At 42.2% G+C, this 15,865-nt stretch overlaps 1 long non-coding RNA gene across 1 annotated transcript in view; it reads left to right on the top strand.

Annotated features, from left to right (window-relative positions):
• LOC128081039 (uncharacterized) overlaps positions 1-12,572 on the top strand; it is a 222,590-nt gene extending 210,018 nt beyond the window's left edge. The window contains exon 6 of the long non-coding RNA XR_008206954.1: positions 7,676-12,572. This is a non-coding gene — a long non-coding RNA (uncharacterized LOC128081039). The remainder of the gene's footprint in view (positions 1-7,675) is intronic.
• Positions 12,573-15,865: the final 3,293 nt, after the last annotated feature.

Genomic DNA, 15,865 nt, shown 5'->3' with positions numbered 1-15,865 from the left:
CTAAAAATTCACCATAGTAATCACAAAATGCTGCTGCAAAGAATGACTTGATAAAACCTTTTGAGATTTCAGCCTACCTCGTCCCTTTGTTTCATAACTAGGAGGAGTATAATGAATGCAAAACTCGGTGAATAGAGCTCAGCAGGGCCTACTTTTTTCTCATGACTCCTGTGATTATAATAATTTGATTTTATAGGTGTCTATCCTAAGACCCCAGCTAGGGAGCAATCTTTACTGAGTCATGAACTTTCACATCATTAAATCTCTCCACATTTATTTTAAACATATCAGAAGTGTCAAATAACTTTAGATGTACTAAATTTTATTTGCATTGGGTGAAATGAAGTTCGGCCACGTGGGAAAAGAAATGGAATCTTTTCCTGAGCGCTCAGGAAGGCGGTTCTGCTCTCGGATCTGTGCCATTCGCCCCATAGGGCGGCACAGCACGTCTCCCATCGAGGCCAGGACACATGTTTACAAGGACGGGAATCTGAGTAATTTCCTACCCATCTGAAGGGAATATTAAGCCCTTCTGTCAGTGGGAGGCGTATTATTTATGTTCCTTTTTTTTTTATTATTGTTGTTGTTGTTGATTTCAAAAAATATTTCTTTGTTGGTTCAACGCTGACTCCCGATAGAAAGTGATGAAATGCCCAATATGTTAAAAAACCTTATCACTAAATCAGAAGCAGAACTATAAATTTTGGCTTTTGAAACCGAACTGACTGTTGAGGATCATTTTGCTCCTGAAATATTACAGCAGTGATCAATTTGCTGTAAAATTAAGCAGTTTAGCTCTGCAATCTATAGATGGAAAACATGTTGTTCTTGAGCAAAGTTTATGCCCTGCCCAAGGGATAAATTAAACTTTATGGGTAAGACATGCATTATTATATGCTTATCTGTTTAACATATCATTCTTTTCCACATCAGTATTATAAATATTTTTAATCATGCATTTGATCTCTTGTGCATACAGTAACATGGTAATTCCCCCTTCCCCCCTCAAAAAATATGACCAAACAAAGTTAATTCATCACAGAACAGGGGAGAATTTTCTAATCTTCCTGAGAAATATGCTGAAGATGGAGGCAGAGGCGCTTAAAATTGGGGCTACTTTGCAATCATTGAGTGGAATACAGCTTTCCTGAAGGAAGGCTGTAGGTACGTTACCCATCTTTGGTGTGGTTGTTACTACTGAGTATTTCGAAGTCTCTAATCAGAACCATGGGCTGTGATCTGAGGCAGTTCACTTTAGAAGTTTGGGAAAGCAGATGATTCTACACCTTTATAACCTTGTGACTGGTTGTGTACACTGCTGCTGGTTTCCTCTGAAAGGTATGGACTGGAATCAAAGCTCTCGAGCGGCTGCCGGGTGCCTTCCAACCACCAGCCAGGATTGTCAGTCATCTTCATATTTGTTTTCTTCTTCTTCCGTTAAAGGATAAAGCGGACAGACTCAAACCCCCATTGCTAGTTAATTCACCCAGCCAGGATGGGAAGAATGAACAGCAAGGACATCTCAGTATAGCTGCCTATCTGCACACCAGTTGCCTTCAGCATCAGTCACAACGCGGCCATTGTGAATACTCCATGTCATGTTGTTCTGTGTGGAATCTCCCCCATATGCAATTCTGAGCTGAGTTACCTGAGATTCAACTGATTTCATCTGGAACTGTACGACTCCTTCACAGAGCTTTGAGAATCTCAAGCATGGGTCCTTGTAGTGTTGTCTTCATGGCTGACAGCCCTTCTCTGCCCTTACCACTGCTTGTTTCCTTTCAGTCACACATATCATCAGTTTTCTACCTTTTGGTGCATGCGTACCACTGACATTGTTTCCAGCCTCTCAGTCTGATCTTGTTTCTTACATTCTATTTGCTGTAGCAAATGCTGCCATGTTTTTTCTTATCCAACATGAGTGCTTTAAATACGTACATCTTAGCCTATAGTTAAGTCCATCTATAATATGCTCCCATGTGAATAAACTTTTTTCCATTGAAGGCAAATATCTTAATCTAAGAAAAGGGAGGAAAAAGACGAGGGATGGGGAGAGTGGGCAGTGCACCTTCCTCCAGGGTGAGATCCATCCCATCATGGAGGAGGTGGGCGCTGCGCTGCAGGGGACAGGTTGCCTCATCAGGAAGATGAGCGTGGTGGGGATGAGCTGCTGTCCTCACTGCGGCGCAGTGGGGATTCATCAGTTGATGTTTTGCAGTCCTTGGAAGTTGTGAAGAGCCATGCAAGTGCTGAATGTTACTCTTGTTTCATCCAACTGCTTTACGCTCAAAAGAGCCACTGTGGGGAGCAGTGCAAACGTGTCCCTTATCGGCGTTCTCAGTCACTGCGAGGGATTTCTGCACTGTTTGTGCTTCCCAGAGCACTGCTGAGATGCATTCGCCGTGGCTGTAACGATGGGCCGCCTCCCCCGGCTGCCTGGTAAACTTTAATCCCATTTGTATAAAATCCCTTCTTAAATACAGCTCTCCAGGGCAGGCACTGTCTGTGTGATCTGTGTTCGTAAAGCTCAGCGGCAGCATCCTGATCTGCTCCTCGGTGTCCTGGATGCTGGCACACAAAAATAAAGCAATGCTGTATAAAAATGTTACTCACCAAGCAGGAGCTGAATGCAGGAAAAGAGGAAAATCCTGAAGATAATGAAGCGAAAGTAAATACTGTGCTCCAAGATACCAGAACTGATCTTTGTGAGAGATGGAGAGGTGATACGCAGTTATGCTGTGAGAACAGGTTTTTATTTCTGCACCAGGAAGAATCGTTTGGGTTTACACTCTGTGGTACAATCAGTGAGGAGAGGTGAACAAAAACTATTTGACAAATGAGCAGACAGTAAAACAGTGTTCTCTGGAGAAGCCTTCTGGTGGCAAATACGTGGGGCAAATGTTACAGCGCAGAACCGATGGGATTTGTCCTCTGTGAAGTCCTCCCTACGTGACCTGCCTGCTCCACTCACTCCTGGTACTTGTGTCACTGCCTACAAGCCTGGGTTACTGCAGCAGGATGTTGACAAAGACCTCATTCCATGCATTGACTTCCATGAAAATTTGTTGCAACCTTCTCTGAGAACTGGACTGATGGGGCAGAGAAATCCTTGGTGCTGCTCCCTGTCTCTCGGGGTGGAATGAGACAGAGGAGGTGGTTCCGGGACTCCAATATCTCACACAACTCAACTACACTTGATTATTATTTGCTTCTCGCAACCTGAAAAGAAACCTACTACCAGATTTGTCTGTCTCAACCCCGCTGGAGCTGAATACTTTCATACATATGTATGGATAGCTTAAGTTTTTATGAGCATAATTTGGGCTTTTCAAAATAGTGACACAATAACAAAGCAAAATTGAGACACGCATGTAATTTGAATACTGATTTGGCTTTATCTCTTCCTGGTGCTGGCACTTTTGATGCTGCTCTTTTCCATTCCATCTCCTTTCTCTTCTGATTTCCCAGTGAATGGAATTAGCTGTGGGTGCATTCACTGCTTCCACCAACCAAGCATGAAACCTGAGGAAATCTGTATCTGTGACCTCCCGAAGAGTTTTGGGCAGTTACTCATTTGCTGTTAACTCTGAGTTTTCTATTGACTTCATAAAGATGTGTTCCCATCCCCTTCTCCAATAGGAAAATGAGCACTGTCAGACAGCTCTCACTGTGCTTCTTGTCATTTTTGGTAACATCAGCCTTGATTTTTGTTTGCAGCCATGCAGCATTGCAAGGAGGTCATTGCAAAGGATGCCTTCTGCCTGCATCTCAGGGCAGATGCCCTCAGTGTTGTAAGCAGACTTGGGGCAATGTTCACCTTAGAGTGAACAGAAAGCACTCCACCAACCATTCACTGGTTCACAACATTCAAGTCCACATCTGCCTCTGATGCTGGGTTTTACTAAAGAGTCCTCTATTATGGGAACTAGGTCTAAGGAAGCTCTGCCATATCTCCTCGCCCTTTGTTGAGGTGTAGGAATAGCAGGCAAAACCCCAGTCCCACCCCGTCTGCATGAAAGCCCAGAGGCACCTCACATGCAGCTGCAGCCAGATTGGAACAGTTTAATGCTGTGGAGAATTTGGTCCTAAAAATTATTCGCAGAAAGTACTCAGTGAATAATTTCAAAGAGAAAATTAAAAAGTGCTCAAGGGCAATCCATGAAGAACAGAAAAAGGGGGTTAAATTCACCTAATAAATTATTTGCAGATTGAATAATTCATGGAAAATACAAGCCACATATAGAACCGTTTGATTCAGAATGTCAACCTGCAAAGTGCAGAATGTCAATCTGCAAAGTGCAGCTACCTCAGAACCTGCCTTTCTCAGCCACCAGGATGGTGTGTTACTGCAGCTGGGTTCCCATCTGGAGTCAGATGAGCAGTTCCAGCTGTGTGTATCCATCAACCAGCAGCACGTGGTGACGTGGAGATCTGCAAGGAAGATCTTGTAAGAAGTTTATTCCACCCCTTTCTACTGTGGAGTTCTTGCACTGGGCAGAAACTGGCACACAGCTTTCGTCACAGCCATGTTCCCAGCATGGCAGATATTTCCCCATGTTTAAACTTTCAGAATTTGAGCAGAGCTTCGCTCACTTGTTTGAAGTTAAGCAGATATGTAGACTGTGTGCAGTGATACACGTGTGTATCATTTGCTGATTGCCTTATCATTTGACAAATGGCTATGTCCTGGACCTGCAGACTTAAAACCACTCTTGTATAAATGTAAATGAACATCTAAAACCTTCTTGAAAGCTGTTAAACACTTGGCTTTGCCTTGTGGCAAAGAGTTGTGCTCAGCACAAGCACGGCGCTTTGAACATTGGATAACATTCTCAAAATGTTTATGAAAGTGGGTGAAAGCATGAGCACACGCAGTGGAAAGCCCAGCATTTTCATACATAAAGTAGGCAACCAAAGAAGCACATGAGAATTTGTAAACAGAGATTTTAAAAGAAATTTAATAATAGACTTCTTAAACTCCCAAATCGCTGTCAGAGCATGTATATGTTCAAAAACCTATAAAAATATTTTAAAACAATGTATTTTCCTTTTGCTTGGCTGCCAAGATCTCCATTAGGAGGTTTGTGTTTCCTTCCAGCATTAAAAGAATATCTCTAACATCTGTAGCAATGAGTGGTGAGGAGTGTCAGGTCTGCTTTGGAAACAAGCAGCGCCATTTGGAAGGGGAAGATGTGAATGATGACTGCGCCTTCTGAGAACAGCCTGCTGTGCAGCAGGAGGTGTGCAGGGCCTCTGGCAGGGCTTCGCTTTCTGAGTTTGTTCTGTACACCTCTGAGGAATGCAGTCGGGTACGCAGGACTTGGTCAGTGGAAAAGCACTGCGCGGAGGTGCAGGAGGAGGAACGCCACGTTTGCTGGGGGCTGGGGAGGGTCGCCTTCTCTGTTGCTCTCTGTGTGACGTTGGCCCCTCTGTACTTCATTTCTACTCCAGTAAATAAAAGCAGTGGCTTTTCCTGATGCCTTAGTAGCTGTCAGTGTACAGGTGGGTATACTGCAATTGGCAAGCGCTCAGGCACCACGATAAGGGAGGTACCTACAGCTGTAACCCAATGAGCAGGATTTTCTCATTGTAAATACCCTTCAAAAGAAAGTCCCCGTGTCTGATTTCTGGCTGAGAAATGTCATCTGATCTGCAGCACTGACAGAGCCAGAGCAATTCACAAACGCTTCCCAGCAAAATGACCTTGCCCTCTCCATTCCAAGAAGGAAACACAAACAATTGCCATCAAGTGTTCAGAACTGAGCAAACAGTGCCCAGCGGTCGACAGAGCTGAGTGCCATTCTCCTTCTTCCTAACACTGCGCCGTCCCTTGTTAGCATGACGGCTCTCACAAATATTCCAGGTTTTCCCAAATTTTAAGTGGAAAATTCCCTTGAATTCTGCAGGAAATAAAGCAGCCCGGGGATCCTGCCCCTTCCTTAAGGAGCCAGGCATGAGTGACACTCAAGCTTGAAGATGACCAAAAGGGGGGAAAAAATGACAAAGTTTCCAAACCCTTTGGGTGCACCTGAACCTCACCACTCACTGCCCTGCTGTGCATCCCAAGAAATTCCTGTTGGTGCCAGCAGCTGGGACAGCAGTTGGCAGACAGCAGCAGAGGCGTGCACACTGATCGCCAGCAGAGACACGGCTCCTCGAGGGGCTGTGCCTGCAGGGCTTGGGAGTGGGCTCCTGATGTTTGCGGGGCAGACAGAGGCTGAAATCCACAGTGGCTGAAAGGAAAGGTAATGCACTGCTCCTCCGCCTGAACTGCAACGGGAAGGGGGAAATGTCGGTGTTAATCTTGCTACTCGAGCCTGAATCTGTGTTATATTTTGCTTAGCTTCTTATTATTTTATTTTATCTATAATAAACATATGGTTTTATACTTGTTATCTGCATATAGACTGACTCCAAAATGTTAATTCATCCTTAATTATTTTTTTTTTGTGTTAAAGATACACCCTCAGTGTTATTTTAACGTAGGGCTTTTTTGTAATGTAATGATATTTAATTTGCATTAGCACAAGTGACATACAATAGATCATGCTATTATCATGATTGATATCAGATGAACGGGCATAAATTCAACATTATAAATTGAGCCTATAAATGAAACTATTATTTTACAGGAATTACTGTAGTAGAAAGGCTAAGGACCCTCAAGTCAACCTTAGTCAAACCCACTCTTTAGACTTTTATATTTTATGCCTGCAATAAATGCTTTTGTGAAAGCCCATAACCGGCAAAAAAAAGTCATTGCAAGTCTATTAATTATAATAATACTATCCAAAAAGCTGCGAGGGCTTATTTTTGTGACATCACTCTTTGATTTCTTACTGCCTTAAATTATCCCTTTGTTGGCTGGGTGAGGGTAACAGTCATACTTTTGTCATTAAATATAAGGAGTTTTAAAGCCTGATCCACCTTAGCTCTAATTGATATTGCTTTCATTTGGCAGATAGTGACCTGATTTATAATTTAAATATGCATCATTATATGCACCTCTTCTGTATAATGAAAAAGCGAAGTTACTCTCATCTTTTCCTGCAATGTTAACATCAAGGAAAAGTATCTTTCTTTTTTCCCTTTTATACTCAGAGCCTAATTGAAAACTGTTCATTGAATTTCAACATGATAGAAAAGTCTTTTTATCTCTCAATTTGTCCATTAGCTATTATAATTGAAGTATCTGCTACACGGCTGAATTGATATTGTTCTTGTTTAAATTCTGGGTTTCTCTAAATCTCCTATGAGGCATCAACTAAAAAAATATGGGTTAGGAGACATCAGCTAACAGTGCTGCTGAGACGGGACGTTGGACGAGCACTGCACATGTGTAAAGCTACAGAAAGTAGGAAGTCATCTCATTTTACTGGGGAACGTGTTGCATAATAATCTTAACAGCAGGACCATAAGGTTTGCTAATTGCCACATCTGTTTAACAGCTGTCAGATGTTTGCCATATGCTGCCATCAATATTACAGCAGAGTACATTACGGGGAGTTTTATTGTGTTCGACTGTTATTTATTTGCCACAGACATTACTGCAGCCAGTGACGTCTATTTATGTTAGATCACTAATTATATTTTAAAAGCTGCATGTAAAATCCCTGTTTTTCAGCTTCCTTAGGCCCTATTTCTGATGACGTAACTAATAACTTTTTCCTTACAGATCTCTGGACTCATTTATAAATTTCTCTCTTCGTCTGGTAAATAATTCTTCAGTAGAATAACTTATTTATGCTGTTTTTGAAGGGTATTTCTATACCCAAGTTACGTTTTAATTGTGTTGTTTGCAAGAACTCAGAAATAATTTTCTTTTTCAAAGAGCCCTCGTCATCCCCTGCTTTTTTTTAACCGGTACACAGGTGGCTGAAAGACAATTCAGTGCTTACAGCTGAGGATGCTGGATACCTTCATCCCAGGCCCCAACCTGCCCTGTACCCTGTACCACATGACCTTGATTCATTATAGGACCTCAGTTCTCATGCCCATCTGTAAGCTAACAGCTACTGTACAGCTGTAACTGCAGAGCTGTAACTGCAGAGCTCACTCATTGAGTGTCTGTAGGAAGAGGAGGTGATGCAGCAGCAGCAGCATTAAGGCACAGAAATAGGGCTCACCTTTGCTGGTCTTCTCGACATTCTTTCATGCTTTCTTTGAATGACCTTTCAATTGGTCTCTGCATTACTTTCCTGTTACACGGAGCTGCTGCAGCAGTGAAATAGGAAGCAGAGATTGACAAAGTGCAGAGTAGGCAAAATATGCGTGAAGTGATTTAATATGAGTTGATAGGTGTCACTGATCTCTATTATAAATAGACTGTGTGAATTCCATATGATGTATTATTTATCTATTGTAGATGCCTTTTTGTTTCATTAATAAAGCTGGAAATCAGACATATACGTTTCCAATGATGAGGTTTTGGCAATACAAGGCATCGTGGTATTTGTCTGCAATTGCTCAATTATTTTGATGATTTTCTTCTTCTTTCTCTATAAATAATTAATGTTTGAGACGTTTGCTCAAGATTCTTACGATTTTAGCTCATTTGTCCAGCTGAAGTCTTTTTTCCCTCTCTGATGAAAGGAGATTCATGCAGTGTAAGGACTTACACTTTGACCTGACCTTTGCAACGCTGTGCTGTAGCACACAGCTTGGGTGCTCTGACTGAGGTTTGTGAGGCTTGTGAGGTCTGGTAACTCCAGCAAAACTCACATCAGCAACATGTGTTCAGTTTAAATCTGCTTCAAAGCAGAAACTCATTTGCTCTTATTCTACCTGCAGTTAAAAATGTTCCCCAGGTGCTTGAGAAAGTTAAAAGCATAGGAAAGACTTCGCGTTTCAAAATCCTGAAGCGAGCAGCAAGAAGCAGCCAGCAGTGCCTCCTGCCTCTCTTCCTGAAGATGCTCAAGCCAAGATATCCTTGAGGACGTTAATGTTTAAAACAAAAGACAGAACCAGGGCTGGTGCCAGGCGCAGGTCAGCGAGCCCCAGGCCCTGCAGGGGCGGATGGCAGCGGCGCTGGCAGCACTGCCTGCAGCAGGAGGTGCTGTGCTGTGCTCCCACGAGATCTGCCTTCCCAGAACGCCTCCATCGGTACTGAAATTTGTCTGCCTTCTGCATTTGATCTCCTTATTTTCTTCTCATATGCCTTTTTAATGCTGTTTGTAGCCATTTCAATTATGTGATTTCCTTATCTGTATACCATTGAGAATACTGTACAAGACTTTATAAACAGCTACTAAGTCTATCTGCCTGTCATTTGGTTTTCATTACGTGAGATAACAATCCTTCTCATATCTTATAAGAAGATATAATGTGATTGTTTCCAAACGGAGAGGGGAAAAAAGTCTAGTCTGCATTATACTTAGCCTGGTAGCATTTGTAATGTTGGTGGTGTCAGCACAATCTCCAACATTTTTTCCTTGCTGTGGTCCAGGAAGAATTATCTCTCTAGTTTTTTGTGTTTGCTGCTATCTGTTCTTTTTCTCCATTTTAGACACGGTGAATTTCTTATCTGGAGCGTGGTTACGTGGCCGTGGATTTGCCTATATTCAGTGTGATCATTCCTAACTGTTTCGTGGGGCTGATACACTGAAGGGAAGGATGAGAGGCAATTGTCAACAGCTCACTGTATTAAATATGGATAGATATTATTCATGTAATTTGACAGTTCTTGACTTTCAGCTGTATAATGACAGTGAAACGGTAGGAATTTCAGCAGCCGAACTTCTGTCTTACTTCAAGATAAGCTTATCAACTGTAGCCTGAATCCATTCAACTCATAAGCAGATCAAAACTCGTGTCATGCTGAACTGTGGCACTGATTCCCGCTTCCTGCTGTTGCTTTACTTGTCCATATGGTCTCCGTTGTTTGCCATCTTGCAGTTACTTTGAGAGGTTTTTGGGGGGCTGACTGTCTCATGTTCAGCACTTCATACAGTGAAGCCGTGGATCTTGCTCGATGCCACCAGTTGCTCATGTAACATAAATACTATGTAATGAAGTGATAATAGATGATGGTCAGCCCTTGGGCTTTCTTCTCTCTTCATCAGTTACACACTTGAATTACAAAGAGTTGCTTTGTTTGGTTTCCCATTTAACATGAAGCACCCTGGAGTTTATCTTGTGCTATTTGTCCCAGAACTTCAGTGGGATCCCCGCAAATACGCAGGAATTGTGCATTTCTTTCACCATTTGTGCACTCCCACCGCTGCAGCATGGCGTGGCAGCTGCAGACTAAACAGCATCGTTAGGTTAAGGATTGATCAAGTGGCTGTGGAATTTCCATGCTCTGTTTCGTGCCTTCCAGATTACAGCACTGTTTCCAAACTGGTGGGATTCAGCGGGGGGGAGGGCGGGAAGAATGGTGCATTGTACAACTTTTGGCAGCCAAATGTTCAACTTCAAAATCAAAAAACAAAAAATAATAATACTTTAAAAAAACCCTAGAATTGTAAAAGCAAATGTGAAATCTCTCTCCTGTCATCTCCACCTTCATTTTCTTCTCTGCCTGCTCACTGCAGTTTTATCTCATGGCTGTGAACTCCTCCAGGCTAGGCCTGTCTTTCTGTTTCTGTCTGCGAAATGAAGAGCACAAGAGGATATAAGGATGTACAGATGTGGTTGCTGGCTCGGGCCGTGGGCTGGTGTCCTATCTGCCATCAGCCTTCATCCGCCTGCTGGTTTTTCCATCGTCCAACCTCCTGCTGGAAACACGGCATGCTGATGGGAGCCCATTGCTACAGACTTCACCAGAATATTTTCCAAACAATTATGTTTATTAATTCATCATTGATGTGTTTTTCTTCTCCGAATTTTTCTGCTCTCTACTCGAGTACACTTCTGAGCAGCAGTAAACAAAAAGTGATCGCTATCAGAATAAGTGATGATATGGAAGTTTTGCAATTTCTTAACAGTAAGAGATCCTCAGCTATTTGACTTCTTCTGTAATTTGTGAGAAGAAATATGACTTCAGGTTTCACTATTAAATGCATGCCTCAGTGGCTCAGTTTATGCATTCATAATTATATTTACAATTAGAAATAATGTAATCAGGAATAGATTTTTTTTTTACTGGCTGACTGCACAAAATGAGTTGAGGAGAAAATGTAGTTTTAAGCCACGCTTTCTTCCCCACAGTTTAGGATCATTTAAGCTTCATCTCAGTCATACGTAAGGAAATTATAGGCTAATGAAGTCCTTATACTGCTGTATTAGATCTGAAGATTGCCAGGTCTATCACTGGGTTCCCTTCTGCACAGCAAATCCCCAAATACTGAGGATGCAATGGCAGAAGGACACAAAAGCACTTTCTGCAGTCACAGAGTGCAGTGTTCTCCTGTAAATATTTTAATTCCTTCATAATGGAAAAGAGCAGCTTTAAATGGAGAAGCAGATAAGGAGAGAGTGTGAGGCATTCTCACAGTGGAGGATTCAGGTGCCCTGCTAGGCAGGGTTAATGGGTGCTGTACTGCAGTCACTCTGCTCCTGGGAATCCCTGAAATGTCAAAGTGGTGCAAAACAAAATTGTGAACCGAGTCCTGCTTGTTTTAAATGGAGGCAGCAGGGCAGCACTGAGCTCAAATGCAGACTATTTAGACACGGGATGACATTTATGATTACTTTCCTCTCTTGAAAATTAATCAGAAAGTTATTTCTGTGAAAATTTGATTCTTAACTGAAAAATTCTAATCTGTTCACTTGTTTTATTTTTTCTTTGATCATCATTTCCCATCACTGGAAAACAATGGAGAACGCCCTTGTTTGCTGATAGTTTCTAAAGCATTTTCCTTCAGTCTTTGGCCAAAATATGCAATGAAACGTATGTTCACATGTTTTGCACAGTGATTTTTGTCAGAAAAGCCATTTCCCGTCAAAAAGATTATTTCAAGGGATGTTTTCACTTGCCAGATTCAGAAGCACATTAATGCTGGCTGCAATCAGAAGGGCACGCTCATACAGTGGGCTTCCACACTTCTCATGATACTTTTCAACAGGACTGTCACTGGCAGCACAAGGTGCAGCAATGTCAGTTTTAATTAAAACCTTTCCTTTTACCTGCTGCACAGAACAGCTGCAGCATAAACTGGGAAGCAAAGGCACCACAACATGTACGAGCCAGGTTTTGTTGAACACAAACAGGAGGCATCACTAATGGGAGCTCTGCACGGAGCCCATTAGCCCAACAGATTCCGCTTCTCCCTAAGATGCTCCACGCAAACTTTTGCTGGTTTCCAAAAATTGGTCGCCAAAAAAACATGCAGTGGAGTCGAGAGCACAACTTGGGTAAAAGTGAGCGCTGGGTGGAGAGGCCAACACGAGTACCTGTGCTTTACACTGAGCCCTGCACTGATGGCCAATTTGAGCGTGTAGAGAAGGGTCGGGTGAGCAGCAGTGAGCAGTGCAGGAGACGTTGCCTCCTTCCCCTCAGTGCAGTGGGGTTGGAAGTCTGGGGTAAGGCCCCATCTCCATAAGGACCCACTATTAAATGATTGCGAGAGGAAATCAGCAGCTGCTGCGTCTGATAGTCCTCATCTTCTCAGGGTGAGCTCTGGGCGTGAGCAAAACTGAAAGGACGCCATGTGCCAAGGAGCCTGGCCTCCCTGCAGCCTCTGTGGTCCTTCACAGTGATGTCTGGGTGTTTCTGAACCTCTTCCCTCCAAAAGAACCAAGGCTGTCTGCGCAAACATGAAGTGAAACACAGTAGGGAGCACAGACAATGTCTGCCCTGTTGTGAGCTGGTGCCGGTGGAAATACCCTGGGGAGCGGTGTCAAGGACCTGAAAGTGACAGCATCTTCAGGCAGCTGGATCTGAAGGAGGAGGACGTTTCCCTACAGCCTCAACCTGCTGCAGTCTCCTCTTCCTTGGTTTCCCACTATGAGCCAAAGGAAGGCAAGCAATGTCATCTCTGAGGAGGGGGAGATCATTCATTCAGTATGAGAATCAAACTGTTATAAAGTGGAAAATTGCTAAGCCTGATTTGCAGTGTATTTCTCTTTCTTCGCTTGTTTCTTCAGAGGTTTTGTTGGTTTGTTGTTTTGTGAGCTCTGCCAGGAGTCGAGATGTACATCTCATTTCCATGAGAATTTTCTCAATAGCCCAGGAAGAGCAACTACAGTACCTAAGTTACATTTAAGTAACTTAAGTAAGTAAGGTGTGGGTAGCAACTAGTTAAGAGACACAAAGGACCTTTGAAATTTAAACTTGCTAGGTGTTCTGCCTAAAAAAGCTAGATCTGATGCTGGCGTTGAAGTTTTCAGAGCTAGACTATGCTGTTTAAAATGGAATTTCACATAAAATAAGGTGTGAAGAGACGTTGAAGTATACTCGATTGTATCAGTCATTCTGTATGAACAGGGAAAAATTACAAATGCAACCAGACAGCACCCTCTTCTGGACAACACCATCCATGCAAAACTCATCAATACAGGTACTGCAGAAAGTAGAGTGATGCTGGTCCTAAAGGAGAAAGGGAGAGAAGGCAAGATTCAGTAGTTAATGTTTTACATTCTGTTTTCCAAGGAAAACACAGGGAAATATTACTATGCTTTTATTTTTCTGAGTGTTTTGTATTAAAACATGAAAACTGGGCAGACGCAGTATCTACTTATTTCAAAAGCAGATCCCAGTTATGAAAGTTATGATCCTTTTCATCACAGCTTTACCATTACTGCAAGACCCTTTGGAGAGGTCACACACCAGATCCGGGTTAATAAGTGTATGTATCCCTTAGACATCTCATTTTTCTCCATTTCTGAGCGTATTATTTTCTGTTCAGGATGTATGTTCATGAACTAGTTTGTGGAGCTGCATTTTATTCCGTCACTCTCTGTGAGCAGCTTGGCTTATGCAGCTGATACTCAGCCTTCAGGAAGATGCTATGATATTTCTCCTTCTTGACTGAACGACTTTAATTCTGATGTTCAGGTTTCCAGTGCAAATTTAAAGCTTGCCATCAATGAATACACTGCCACATCTGAAATGCATGAAGCCTGCTCATAGATGAGTGACTTTGTTACAGGATTCCTGGAAAGCAAACACATTATGACCATGGGGAATATTACCGTGATGGAAAGTGATTTAATTGTAAAATGAAAATGAGCAGTAGTTGAAGTTCAGAAAATATTTCCCTAGCTGTGATTTTTGTATGCAGATATTACTCTAAAGGAACTTCGGGTATCACCCCTTATTTTTTACCCCTTCTCATGATCTCTTCAGCATCTGACCAAACAAAGCACATCTTTGGGCACGATGAACGCCATGCCAAAGCCTTCTTGCGGAAGGATTAAAACTTGTTACAGTTATGTCATCATTTTTGTGCAGTGGATGATAGGCAGTTCAGGAATAATGGCATTAAGATGTGGTGCAAAATTGAAGGGACTTCTTCAGATTTTATAATCGGATTCTAACAGTGTAAATACTTTGGTAATTATAGATCCATATCTAGAATTTCCTAGCTGCAGTGTCCTCCAGTGCCTGCTATAATAGCAGCAGGGATACACGGCCAAAATGCAGAGATCTTCACAAACTGTTTCTGGCAGAGATGAGGTCATAATTCTTCTCATTGTGACGGCCAAATCAATTAGAATTTCCACTGGAAGTGTATCATACACTTTATCTTTCTAACAAAGCAGAACGTAACTGCAGTGGTGTGGGAAGAAACTCAGCTCTTGCTCACTTGAATAATTCTGCTAAGCTCACACCGGAAGAACGTGGAGTTGTCAGGAGCTGTACTCCTGAAACTGAAATGCCCAGGCCAGGGTATTTAGTGCATGATTACACGGTACAAAAGGAATTCTCTTCTTGTTTTTATCTAATATCAGCTAACCTAGCTGAAGAAGTCTGTTAATGTAAAAGTTGGAAAGGTTTATCCTGAACAGTGAGGATATGAGCAGAACTTTCCCCCGCCGCCATCTGGCAGTAAAACATTCCTCTTTGTGGCCCTTCTCACAAACTGCAGTTGAATGCGGGGGAAAGCTGATAAAGGTGGTTTTGATGCAGACTGATAGGCATTGCTTGCACTGAAATTCAGCAGTCTTTTTGTATGCACAGACTTCAGGCGTGACAGCAAGATTTATAGAGAGGAACTGAAAGAAGAAGATGATTTTTTGTAAGATTTGGAGTGTGTGAATTAATAAATTCTAGTTGTCCAGGCTCTTAGGAATCCCATTCTGTCTAAATTTCAGTTTTGTTTTCTGCTTTCCCTTCCCAGTAGAGTTGAACCTGGGAATAGCATCGCTCAATGGCTCGTTAGTTTGATAAAGTGGTAAAAGTGATGATAGCTGCAATGGGTACTTCTGGCTCAGAAGCATTTATAGATCTCGAGGGAATTCTGAAAAACACCAGAAAGTCTTTAGGTACTGAATCACAGGCAAGTATTTTGAATCTTTAATTTTTTTTATATATGCTTTTCTATGAGAATGTCAGGACTAAAATATGGAATATGCTTTTCCCACTTGGTTTCTATTACTTGTAGAGCACTCAAAAGCTTCTAGAATAAAATTACCTCTATGCCCTGCTAGGGAGCAGGCAAAACTCCACTGAGTATCAAGGGAGTCCCTCTGCTGGTGTTTCTTTCCATTTTTAACACAAATATAATAATAAAAATGACTGAATTTTAGACCAGAGCTGTACAGTCTTAGCTCCTGCATCTATTAGTTATCATGTTTATCCCAGTGGAGTTTTACTGTACTTTTATGTTTGTACAAAATGTGCTGAAATACACTGCACAAATTTTCAGATGTGACGTATGCATCATCACCAGAACTTCAGTTTCCTTTAAAGTTCTCTTCAGAACAACCAGTCTGCATTCAGAAAAAGAACTGAAACAGAAACGTAAGGAGATGAGATGTGCAG

The sequence above is a fragment of the Tympanuchus pallidicinctus genome, unplaced genomic scaffold (genome assembly GCF_026119805.1).
Source record: "Tympanuchus pallidicinctus isolate F22 unplaced genomic scaffold, pur_lepc_1.0 scaffold20, whole genome shotgun sequence".
Classification (NCBI taxonomy): Eukaryota; Metazoa; Chordata; class Aves; order Galliformes; family Phasianidae; genus Tympanuchus; species Tympanuchus pallidicinctus.
This window is presented reverse-complemented; position numbering and strand designations above follow the sequence as displayed.